This window comes from Sceloporus undulatus, chromosome 2 (assembly GCF_019175285.1).
Source record: "Sceloporus undulatus isolate JIND9_A2432 ecotype Alabama chromosome 2, SceUnd_v1.1, whole genome shotgun sequence".
Taxonomy (NCBI): Eukaryota; Metazoa; Chordata; class Lepidosauria; order Squamata; family Phrynosomatidae; genus Sceloporus; species Sceloporus undulatus.
The window spans coordinates 157,986,944-157,999,001 of NC_056523.1; the positions used below are offsets into that span (position 1 = coordinate 157,986,944).

Consider the following 12,058-nt stretch of genomic DNA (forward strand, 5'->3'; position numbering starts at 1 on the left):
TTACAGGAGTTCAAAGAGAAAATATTTTTTCATACTTTGCAGGTATTCTTTTTTTATGTATCTGATTTATATTCCACTCTTATTCCATGGATTCAGACAGGCTTGCAACACATTCATGAATGTTAGTGGCTCTGTCCCCTTGGTGTTCACAATTTAAGAAGTAAAAAAGTGAATATGAAAATTGAAATATGAAAGAGTGACAGCAAAGGGACTAATTAATGGGTGGGTGTACAGTAGTTATTGAGTATATTTACTCCACAATGGGGCAATGTTATCATCAAGCAATATTACTGAGCTCTCTTGAGGGAAAATAGACAGGCAGAAGGGGTGGCTTGAAGCCAGCCCTTCTGAAGATGGATTGGAGCTGCAGCAACCACACCACGGCCCCAATTCACCTTCAACCCAGCCAAAAAGGGAGTGGCAAAAAGCCGCTCCATTTTCAGCCTGCAAAAAGCCAGCTTTGCTGCCCGCGCCATGGCAGGCAGCCAGCTTTAACCCACTCCAGCCCTGTGCAGTATCTAAACGCTGCACTGCCGGAGAACCTTCAGGCAGCTCACATGTGGGTAGCCGCCTGGCTTCCAAGCAGCTTCAAGACATCATCACAGTGTAAGGTATCTAAATGCTGTGTGCTGATTATGCCTTGAAGCAGACGTATTTGGACCGTCTGTTCCGGCCCTTACTCCTCTTATCTAATCCTACATGTAACTTCTAGTTCTCTACTATCTGTTGCTAGGGTCACTGTCAAACACAGACCAATGGAAAAACCAATAGCTGGTTCTCCAAACCCAGCCTTTATCTGCTCAAATTGAAGCTTTAGGCTGCTAGGTTATTAATTCTTTCTGTTCAGAAGCTCATTGCAGAGTAGGGCTGGGAAGGGAAACAACTGTCCTCCCAAATCCAGCTCAGTTTCAGAAAAATGATACTTCTTCCCCTTCAAGTTTTCAGGAGGTGGAAGAGGGATATTGTTTCATCTCCTGTGGAGCCTTCATCAGTGGTGTGAAAGCCACCTAGTCAGGGATGTTGCTCAGGTTTTGTACTCACTGCAATTTCATACTGATTGGCAGGGCTTTAGGAACAAATGATGCTGCCTTTTATCACATAAGAACATTGATCAGTTCAGCTCAGCCTTCTTTATATTGCCTGGCAGCAATCTTATACACACTCCCTAAATAGGGGTGGATTGGGGTTGCATGTGTGCGGTTGCCACAGCACTGGGATGGCCCCAATCCACCCTTTTAGGGCGATCTGTTTTGCCCCTTAGTTCCAAAACACTGCAGAAATAACCCAGTTTGAGGTGCAATGGTTAAATGCCTGTACTGCAGCCACACACTCACAAACCATAAGGTTGCGAGTTCAATACTAGCAAAAGGGCTGAAGCTTGACTCAGGCTTGCATCCTTCCGAGGTCACTAAAATGAGTACCCAGATTTTGGGGGGCAATTAGCTTACAATTTGTAAACTGCTTAGGGAATGCTTAAGTGCACTGATAAGCGGTATAGAAATGTACTTGCTATTGCTACTTTAACTGCCCTGGCTCAATGCTAGGGAATTCTGGGAACTGTAGTATTGTGAGACTTTTAGCTTTCTCTGACCTGAAACAGGCCAAAAGGCCACATCAGGCCACATTGGGAGCGTGGCTTTTTGATGAAGATGCCCTGAACCAGCCGCAAGACAAAATAACTGACCAAAAGGGTTTTTTTTAAACCTCCTTTTTGGCAGCCTGGTTCAGAAGCGTGGCAGCCACACTGGGGCAGGCACATGCAGTTGCTGCAATCCCACAGTGCTCTTTTTGCCCCACCAGCTCGACCCCTCTGTAAGAGAGCTCTGATGACACAATGAACTACAATACTACAATTCTCAGGATTCCCTCACACTGAGCCAGGGCAGTTAAAGCGGTCTCAAACTGGATTGTTTCTGCAGTGTGTTTTGGACCTTAGTTCTCTATGAGGTAGTTAATGTATGTCTCTAGACTGTTCTGCTTCAGCCTGCAGACTGAGATTCAAATAACTGATGCTCTTCCATACAAAGTAGTAGGTTATCAGGGAAAAGTCCAGGCGTCACAACATCCAACTGTCTCTATAAGGAGTAGATTTTGTATTGGGAGATCTTCCAGTTACATGAGTTTTCATATGCAATTCGTCACAACACATCCTCAAGTTTACCACCTTGCTGAAAATTATTTACATTATACATCTATTTATATCTAGCTAGATATTTTGCAGAGTTGTACTGAAGAACAAGCAAAGATATGGAATGACAGAGATTCCCAATCCTGGAAATCAATCATTTTCTCTGATACAGATACACAGATGGAACAGACATTCTGAACAGTATTTAGAAATGATTGCTCGAAAACTCATATAACTTGAAAATGGGCATCCCTTTGAATAATTCCGCAAAAGGCAAGCATAAATATATAAATTAATTTAGTACGTACATCTATATCTTCCCTCTCCACCGAATAGTCTTCAAGCTGGTTAATAGCAATATCACGGATGAGATAAACACAATATATCAGGTAAAACAAACTCCTACAATAATCCCATTTCTCTTTTGTTGTATAGGAAGCATAATTAAAAACTCAGTCCGGATTCCAAATCTTGGAATCAAGATTTGTGGAAGTGGGAGCATTTCCCATTTTGCAAATACAACACCACATGTACCTTCAGAAGCAATATATAACCCATACTCAAACCTCACAAGAGACTAAATAAATCTGAGGAGCTTCAGGGGTGGGAGCTCAAGTAACTAATCAGAACAGGAATAGGCCACACAAAACCCCAGAAAGCAAAGGGTCAGTTTTTAAAAAACAGAATTACTGTACTTAGGGTTTCAAACTAAAATTCTATCCTGTGAGGCTTAACAAAAGTCACTTTGCAATCAAAGACAATTCTAATTGATGACATCCTGAAGCTCCAAAAGGCCTTAACATCTCACCACTGTCAGATATTTTAATAGAGAAAGCCTTCAGTTTCCAAGCTTTCTTACCTTTGTGATGCAAAATTTTCAGAGACATGTCAGGGTTGATTATGGCAAAGATTCAGACTTGACTTTCCCTCAAGAGCTATAAAAAGAAAAATGAAAAGCAAAGCCATGGATAAGCTGAGGGTAAAACTTATGGGCATTTAACAAAGAATCTAAAGGATGAAGCAAAGGAAAACAATGCTGAAGAACTTACAAAATTCCAGCTGTATAACTATTTGTGCTTGTGCTAAATTACACTCTTTCTTTTCAGCAGGAGATGGTTCCTTTTTAAAAAATAAGAGTTAAAGTACAGTACTTACATTGACCCATGGATAAATCAACTCAACTTTTTGGGGATTTTTTAACTAAAATTTCTAGACGTATACATGAATATATACAGTACTTATATCCCGGCTTTCTCCCAATATAGGGACTCAAGGTTTGCTTCCCTACTTGAGCATATTTGGTCATCTTCCCAATTGGGGCAACCTGAATAACAACAAGATAAACTGCCTGTTGGATGAGATTCAACAGCTGAACATGCTGCCTGAATATAACTGAAGACTAGTCTCTTCTGTCAGTTAATCCATCTGATTTTTAAACTGTGAATTTTAAATTATGCATTTTAAAATATGGATCTTTTTAATATGTGTATTTGTTATTAGTCATTTTAAAACAATGTGTATTTTAATTTATGTCTTTTAACTGATGTTGTTTATCTGTTCGTTGTGGTTGTTCCCAGCCTCCATCCAAGAGGAGAGGTGGCTAAGAAATAATAATAATAATTGTTATTATTATTATCTGAGGGAGTAGACTAAAGTCTAGGAAAGCCCATTTTGCCAACTTCTTTCTTTCAATGGCGCGTTACAGACTGCCTGAAAGCGGTAGTCTGCCGGAGCCGCTGGGAACTGCAGCAGCCAAACCGCGTGGTTCCCGGACGCAGCAAAAAAGCCCAAAAATGGCACTTCTTTCTGCGCCCCGGAAGTGGCACCATGAGGTGCTAGTCGTGCACTTGCAGCGTCACTTCTGCCGTGCGATGTCCGGACGCTATGCGTCCGCAACATCAAGATGGTGGCACCCGTGTGGAAGGGTGCTGCCATTTTGTATGTGCTCCACGCATACTAGGGTTGAGAGGCGTCTAGAATAGACACTCCTTTCTAACCCTAATACAACCCTCCCTAACCCTAGTATGCCTGGAGTGTGTACTTTCGGGGTGTGTATAACGTGCCAATGAGCCTCAAAGGTGCTACAAGATCTCTCTACAGACTGATTCTACACACTAACATGGTGATGTATTTGAATTCTACCAAAGTGCAACTATGGATGAATCCACACATCAGAAATAAGCTGGTTTGACACTGCTTTAACTTCCCTGGCTCCATGCTATGGAACTCTGGGAACTGGAGTTTGTTGTGGCCCCAGAGTGGAGCTCCACTTTCATTATTGCTCAGGCTAAGGACTCAGCAATCTAACTCCTGTGCTCCTAAACCCACTTTCTGAAGGCTGTATTAGGGCTGAGAGCCAGTGCAGTGTAGTGGTTTGAGTGCCGGACTATGGCTGGAGATCAGGGTTTGATTCCCCATCAATTCCCCCAAGTCTCAGCCTTAGAGGATGGCAATGGCAAACCCCTCCTCTGAAGAAATCTGCCAAGAAAACCTCCATGATTAGAGTCAAAAATGACCTGGGGCCACGCAACAACAAGCTCCTCTTTTATTACTGTGCTCTGGTTAAGGATGGGCAATCTTTAAACATGTGCTCCGCTCTCGCAACAAGCTCCAGTTCCCAGAATTCCATAGCAATAATAAATACTGTAATAAGTAAAACTTTTATGTACGTATATCCGGCCTCTCTGTCCATGACAATTGAGCTTGGAGCCCTGGCAGTTAAAGTGGCGTCGAACCGGGTTTATTTCCGACTTGTGGCTTCATCTGTAGTTGCCCTTCGGTAGGATCCAAAATGCATCCCCATGTTCTTTTGTAAAAATCCGTATGTAGGAAGATTCCGCAGTGCCTCTCAGGCTCACTGAACGAAAGACCTTGGCAGCAGCAGCAGCAGCAGCAGCAGGAGCTTTCCTACTGTCAGAAAATTCTGTGATGGAGGCTCACTGCTGCTACTGTATGATGGCCTCTGCTAATTTCAATCAAGGTATTATTGTTATTGTGTTTTTATATTTGTACTCTGTATGCATTTTATTGGCTGCCATCCCCCCCCCCCCCCCCCCCGCAGGGAGAGGCAGGAAATGGAATAAATAATCATAGTAACAAAAGCTTTATTTTTTTGTACCCCGCCTCTCTGTCAAAAGACAGCCAAGGCGGCTTACAATGAAAAGTCCATGCAATGCACGCAGACTTCAGACTACTCCCTCGGATAATAATAACAACAATATGCGGCCTACTTCTATTTATGGGTCCCCCTCCAGCCAGACTTTCCAGGGCTGAGCTGTACCAAGCGGGTCCGATCAGGGTTGGCAGGAAGCCAGGGGGACCCACCTCTTCCTTTGTCCTCAGCGGAGGTGGTGGCGCTGGGGATCCACCCCGACGTGCCCCGGGCTCTCTCTCGCCCCGCCTAAGCCCCTCAGCCTCCCCAGGGAACAAGCCATCCTTGCAGCGGAGCCTTCTCCCGGGAGGAGTCACTTGGGCCCCGCGAGGGGACAAAGGGGCGCCTGCGGAGAGGGGCCAGGCCCGCTCATCTCTCAGGATGGAAAGCGGCGGCGGAAGTAAGGGACGCAACACCGGAAATAGGCTGCAGCGTGACGGGGAAGACACAAACAAACCAGGCCCCCCTCTGCACTCCACTCCTCCGCCCGCTCCAAACAAAGCACCACCCCTTCCGGAGAGACACAGCCCCTCTTGCCGTCCTCACCGGAAGTGCTCTATGGTTTCTTCCCCTCCCTACGGGAGAAGGGTGTCTGTCGGTTGAGCAAACTGAGGAAGGCGCGCGACGAGCTCTTCAATCCACGGGAGGCTCCTCCTCCCCCTAGAGAAAGGGGGCGGGGCAGACATGGCCGCTGGGCTCCCTAAGGAGAGCGTGCTGCGGTCACGTGACACTTCCGGCCGCCATTAATAAGCATCAGCCTTCTCTCCTTCCATTTTATTTCTATGCCGCCTTTCTCCCAGAAAGGGACTCCAAAGGCGGCTTACCAAAAACAAAAAAAACCCTGTACATTTTTAAAGCTTTACGACCTTCTGCGTAAGCAGGCTTTTTAATGCGTTTACTGAGGTTTTTTATTTTTTTAAGTCTTTAAAATGATTTTATGTTTTTATGTAGCAATTTAGTTTTCTCTGAAGCTTTTTTAAATGGACTTGCCTGTGAGCCTCCTTGAGTCCCTCTCGGAGAAAGGCAGCTGTGCCATGCTGTTGGAGAGCCAGGGTTCACATTCCAGTGCAGTGGTTTGATTCCCACCTCAACCATGTAAACCCACTGGGTGTCCTTGGGCAAGCCACACAATCTCAACCTCGAGGACATGGCAATGGCAAACCCCCTCTGATAAAATTCACAGATATAGCTGTGTTAGTCTGTACAATCAGTACGTAGGTGGATCTTGTAGCCCCTTTGAGACCAACTGAAACACAGCATGAGCTTTCATAGACTTCAGTCTGCTTCCTCACACACGTGTCCAAATCCATGAGGAAGGAGATTGAAGTCTACAAAAGCTCACAATGCCAGTTTCTTTGAGTTAGTCTCAAAAGTGCTACAAGATCTCTCTACGTACCCCAGCTGATAAAACTTTCGTTTGCCATCAACATCATGCGGTCATTTTGGCAAAATTGGTCTGACTTTGTCTTCCTCTGAGGCCGAGTGTGGCTTGCTCTAGGGGTCACCCAACTGGTTTCCATGGCTGGTGAGGATTCAGACCCTGGTCTCAAGTCACTGTCCAACAGCTCGCTCCTATTAACAACTAAGCACTGGGCTGTTACAAATTCCACCTGTGTCCAAGGGGAAGGTTAACACAACTTTTAGGAGAAATGTTTAAAATGCCTACTGCTATTTTTAGTTTGTTAGCACAACACAATGGCAGAGTTTGGACTGATAGTGACCAGTTAAAATCCCTGTTCATCTATGGAAACCCACTGGCTGACTTTTGGCAAGTCAGTATTTCAGCCTTCAAGGAAACCTCCACAAATTTCCCCTGAATAAATCCTGCCCAGAAAATCCTGGGACAGGGTCACCATAAATAGGCAGTCATACATCAGGAATTTACTAGGTGGACCCAGTAGTAGATAAGTCATTTGTACATCTTCTTTTACCTATGTCAGTTACCCTTTCATTGCAGTCTGTTGTATTCTACCAGTAGAATGCTGTCAGATTTTTTAGCCTAAGGAGACCCCCATATACAACTAAGCAGTGTTCGTTCTGTTGCTGCCTGACAAAAAGAAACTGATCCTCCCCTCTCACCAACTAAGAGATCAGGAGATGCTGTGGTTTTGATGCCATGAGGCCTTGCTAAGCAATTCTGGTCTTTGCAGAACCATATTCCAGCCAAAACAGTTCAGAAAACAGTGCTAGCAGGTGGCTCAAGTCCCATATATACAATGGTGTAGTAAGCCAAAATCAAGGTTTGCTCTCTGAATTTTAAAAAAATTACGTATTTTAAAGCTATGGATGGTTGAATCTGACTGTAGCAATTCACCTCTTTTGAACCAATGAACCCCCACACACCTGTGATTAGTGGTAACTGTATACAAGCAAGTTTGTATATATAGCAATACGGTAGGTGTATATAAGCAAGTTTTTAAAGTAGCATGAAAAATAACTGCAACTGAATTTTTCAAGTGAAAATTAAATCACTCCAAAACCACATCTGAGTCTCTACCATTTCAAAACCCTTTACTGAAGATTCAACATTTGGTAGGAAAAAATGTGCTGAATTCCCAACAAAAGGGTTTTATTTTACACAGTTGCTACATCAAGCCACAAAGAGGATGAGTCCAGAATAGTAAAGCTCAGGGCACCGGCCTTGAAGAATCATAGCTCCTAGACTTTAAGATGGACCCTCCTGAAGGTAGGCAAGGAGTCTTCTAGCAGCAGCAAATAGAAGGCATTATCTGGAAGTCAGCTCCCCAAGCTCCATCCTTCCATGCTCCATTTTGCAGCTCCTGTAGCACTGTAAGCAACGTCTACTTGGACCTCTGCCTCATCTTTCTCCTTTTGCGCTTCAGCCTGTAAGAGAGAACATTTTAAAATGTTGAGTGCCTTAGCCATTAGCCAATTAATGCTCTGGCGCCCTTTTCAGGAAAAAATAACAACACCACAACTGTTTTCTCCAGTGGTCTGTCCATCACATCTGGTAACCACCCTCTATCCCTGCAATTTGCTTCCAGAATCAACTTTTCAAACAGAAGGCTGAAGCAACTGAGTGGAAGGAAACAAAACAAAGCAGTAGCTCCTCATGATGCCATGATTCTATGGTCATCTTCTGGTGAATGCCGACCATAAATTTGCACTGGAAAACCTAAAGATTCCCAGAGAGGTGTTCTCAGGTAAAAAAAAATGTGGTTTATTTAAAAGTTTTCCACTTTCATGAGTGTCCTGTAACCCTAATTCCATCAAATCTGGAGGGCTCAAAGTACATCCTTCACCCAGTAGGTACTGGCAAATCCCCACAAATTTCTCTACTGCTAGGTGGATAAAAATTACTACTGGAGTGTAAGAAAGTAGATGCATGTAGCACATCTAATGTAATCTGCTCATTTGCCATGCCTGTGTATGCACAAAAACAGAAGAACTAACCACTTGTAGAACACTTGTCAAGTGGAAGACTTTGTATTTCTGTGTTTCTTCAGTTCATGACTGTCTCCATGGTGCCTTGCATGTGCAGAGAACAAGAATAATAAGGAATGTGTCTTACAATTTAAAGTGGGAATCATGAAGGAGTGAACATTACTGCCTTAGGCTGGTACTTTTGGGGGGGGGGGGAGTTTGTTCAGAAGAGCTGGCCTTCCTCTGAGGCTGAGAGAGAAGACTTGCCCGAGATCACCCACTGGATTTCAATGGCTGAGCCAGTGATATCAATCCCAAACTGTGAGATTAGTTTTTAGTCCTGACAGGATTAGTTTAAGGGTTGCAGGAATTAGAGATCCCAGAGGATGTGTGTGAGGCCTGGTAAAATCAATGGTTTGTATTTCAGGTGAGAGCAGAAAATAGATCAAAATGTACATGTGTGGGACAATTCAAAGATCCATAGTTTTTTGTGGGTTTTTGGGGCTATGTGGCCATGTTCTAGCAGAGTTTCTTCCTGACATTTCGCCAGCATCTGTGGCTGGCATCTTCAGAGAATTCAAAGATCATTAACAGTTTCGCTTTACAAATCTCTGCCTTGCTTTCCTAAACTATTATTCTGAATCTAGCTTTGGTTGGTGTAGGCCAGGCTTCTAGTGAAAAACAAATAGAATCTAACAAAGTTAAGGTAGTCTACTTGTGTCCAATGATGTAGCATACAAAGTCTGATGAATTTTCAACGTAACATTTTCCACTTCTAAAGAAACTTTGCTTCATAAACAAAACAAAACCAAAGGAAACCCACTGGGTGATCTTGAGTAAGTCACACTCTCTCAGCCTCAGTGAGGCAAAGGCAATCTTGCAAAGAAAACCGCACAACAAGTTTGCCTTAGCAGTCACTCTATGTTGGAAATGATTTCAAGACATGCAACAACAAGAACAAACCACAGTGAACCTGACAGGACTTTTCAAAGGCAGTCCTTAGCATTACGCCAGTTCTGAGCATGAATAGGATTGGGGCATTCAAATTTCAACTCCACCACTGGATTGTAGAAACAGCACACATAAGCCATCTTATTAAAATGATCATAGAGTAAAATAAAAGCATATGTCCACATACCTGCGCATCCGCTTCTTTCGCCACTGAGGGGGGAGAAAAAAGAAAACTCCAGATCAGTATTTGTTATAGCATCAAATAACAGACAGCTCTGGTGCCTCACCAAACTACAAATCCTAAGATTTCCACAGGATGGAACCATGGCAGTTAAAGTGGTGTCAAGCTGCATTATTTCTGCAGTGCAGATGCAGCCCTAGCGATCATGCGTGGCCCATATGAGTTCTTTAGCAGATGGAGCCTATATGCACAACTGTTCAGGCAGGTTTCAATGGGAAACCCAGGATACACAAACTGTGTACCCTTAATGAACCAAGAAACTTCCAGTTCAAGCAGCAAGTTTCCCTATCAGTCCTAACTATTCATCATCATCATTATATATTCTTATGATTTACTATTATAATTTATTTATTATTGTAAATTGTTTGTAGCCTGCTTTTCTACCCCAAAACTGGGACTCAATGCGGCTTACAGCAGTCTAAAAACAAACGCAGTACAATTAAAAACCTACAAAAGTGACAATTAAAATGGAATCAAATTATTACAAGGCTTTGAAAAGATCATTTGTTTGGAAACAATACAATCAAAAAGATAAAAAGCACTTAGGAAGCCTAACAATGATCCCCAAACGGTGCCCTTTAAGGGATTTTGGACTTCATGTCCCATCATTCCAGACCACTGGCCAAGATGGCTGAGGCTTCTGGGAGCTGAAGTCCAAAATCGCTTAAAGGGCACACATTGGGGACCATTGCGATTGAAAACAACACAACATACCCAGGGCATTTTAAAATTACCTTTCTGCAGACAAAACCGCCTCCGTGGCTCGAGAGCTTCGCCTCCCCCCCATTGCCCCAATCTCTCGTTTATCCATGCCTCTATTCCCATCCGCCATCGGCCTACAGCAGAAGCCCTTCCCCTCCCTATTTAAGGCCTAACACTGCGAAGGAGCCTGAACCGCCTATGAAGGCATCCAGCCCAGGCCAGGCCTCTCCGCATTTTAAGGCGCCCGAGAGGCCTCTAATCCCGCCCCGGGCGGCCCAATTCCCGGCTCACCTTGGCTCTCATGTCGGGGAGGGTCCCCCGGGCTCAACCTCCAAGAAGAGTCACCAAGGCTGCGGCCGGATGGCGACGGATTCGCAGACCTCGCCAGCCGAGGCCGGCTCCTTCACCCACAAGATGGCGGAGGCGGCAGCGACAACAGCGGAAAGGCCCAGGAACGCCGTCGGCTGCTATTTATAGGCGGCCTGGGCGGGTGGGCGGGCGACTGACGTCACACACGCGCCCTTTTGCCGTTGCATGATGGGAGATGTAGTTTAAGGAAAGTATTCGATTTGTTATAGTTTCAGTGGCCGCCATTTTGAATGTGAAATGGTAGTCGGGAGTTGGGACTGCTATCTTAAGCAGTTGCTAGTTTCTTTCAAATGGGACTTTACAATAAAGACTGTATTTGTTCATGCATCAGACTGTATTCCCAAACAAATATATAACTAGTCTAATTGTACTTTTGGATGATTTTTTAGAAAATTATTATTGCAATACGTTTTTAAAATTTGTTATTGTGAGCCGCCTTGGGGCCTTTCAGGAAGAAAGGCGGGATAGAAAATAAATAAATAGATAAATAAAATACTAATCCAGGTTAAAATGTCAAGGTCAGCAAGGGAGGATAGTAACTTTAATAAACTATATTTCTAATAGTAACAAAAACATACTTCGTTCTGCACCCCCAACACCATTTAGTTCCTACACAACAACAGATTGTTCATGAGGCAAATGGTTGACATATCAGCACCAAACTTGACAACATGGCGGAGTAGTATTTTTGCAGTATAATACTCGTATAAATTTTATTGTATTGAACAAGTTGCAATTTATAGTAATCTATGGTTTAAAAAAGGTAACTGACATAATGTGAGCACATCTAGCCATCAGGGTGACCGGACATCCTCCTTTTCCAGGCCATGTCCTACATTTCACCCTTCTGACCAGGAGAAGAGAAGAAAATCTTTATCACACTCATAGACCAGCAGTGTTTTGACCAGGAGGAATTTCAAAATGTCCTCAATTTTCATCATGATGCATATATTAACGTTTTTAGCTTTTATTTCCTAATGCCCTACATTTTGCAGTGCCCTGTCCTCTTTTGAATAGAAACATTCAAAAAGAGGCTTAAAACTCTTCTTTTTTGTCAAGCCTTCCCCTCGAAGAATGAAGTTATCTACCCTGTTGCCATCGATTCCCTGCTTACCCTTGAAGGCAAATGATT

At 43.7% G+C, this 12,058-nt stretch overlaps 1 protein-coding gene and 1 long non-coding RNA gene across 2 annotated transcripts in view; both read right to left on the reverse strand.

Annotated features, from left to right (window-relative positions):
* The window catches only part of ZC3H10 (zinc finger CCCH-type containing 10), a 10,960-nt gene extending 5,176 nt beyond the window's left edge, over nt 1-5,784 (reverse strand). The window contains 2 exon segments of the mRNA XM_042452750.1: nt 2,988-3,063; nt 5,453-5,784. The gene's annotated coding sequence lies outside the window, so the exon portion shown is untranslated.
* Nucleotides 5,785-7,765: 1,981 nt separating this feature from the next.
* LOC121923883 lies at nt 7,766-11,016 on the reverse strand. Its single transcript, XR_006102487.1, has 3 exons — nt 10,849-11,016; nt 9,802-9,824; nt 7,766-8,123 (listed from the first exon to the last, which is right to left on the reverse strand). It is a non-coding gene; the product is annotated as an uncharacterized LOC121923883 (long non-coding RNA).
* Between the last annotated feature and the right edge of the window lie 1,042 nt (nt 11,017-12,058).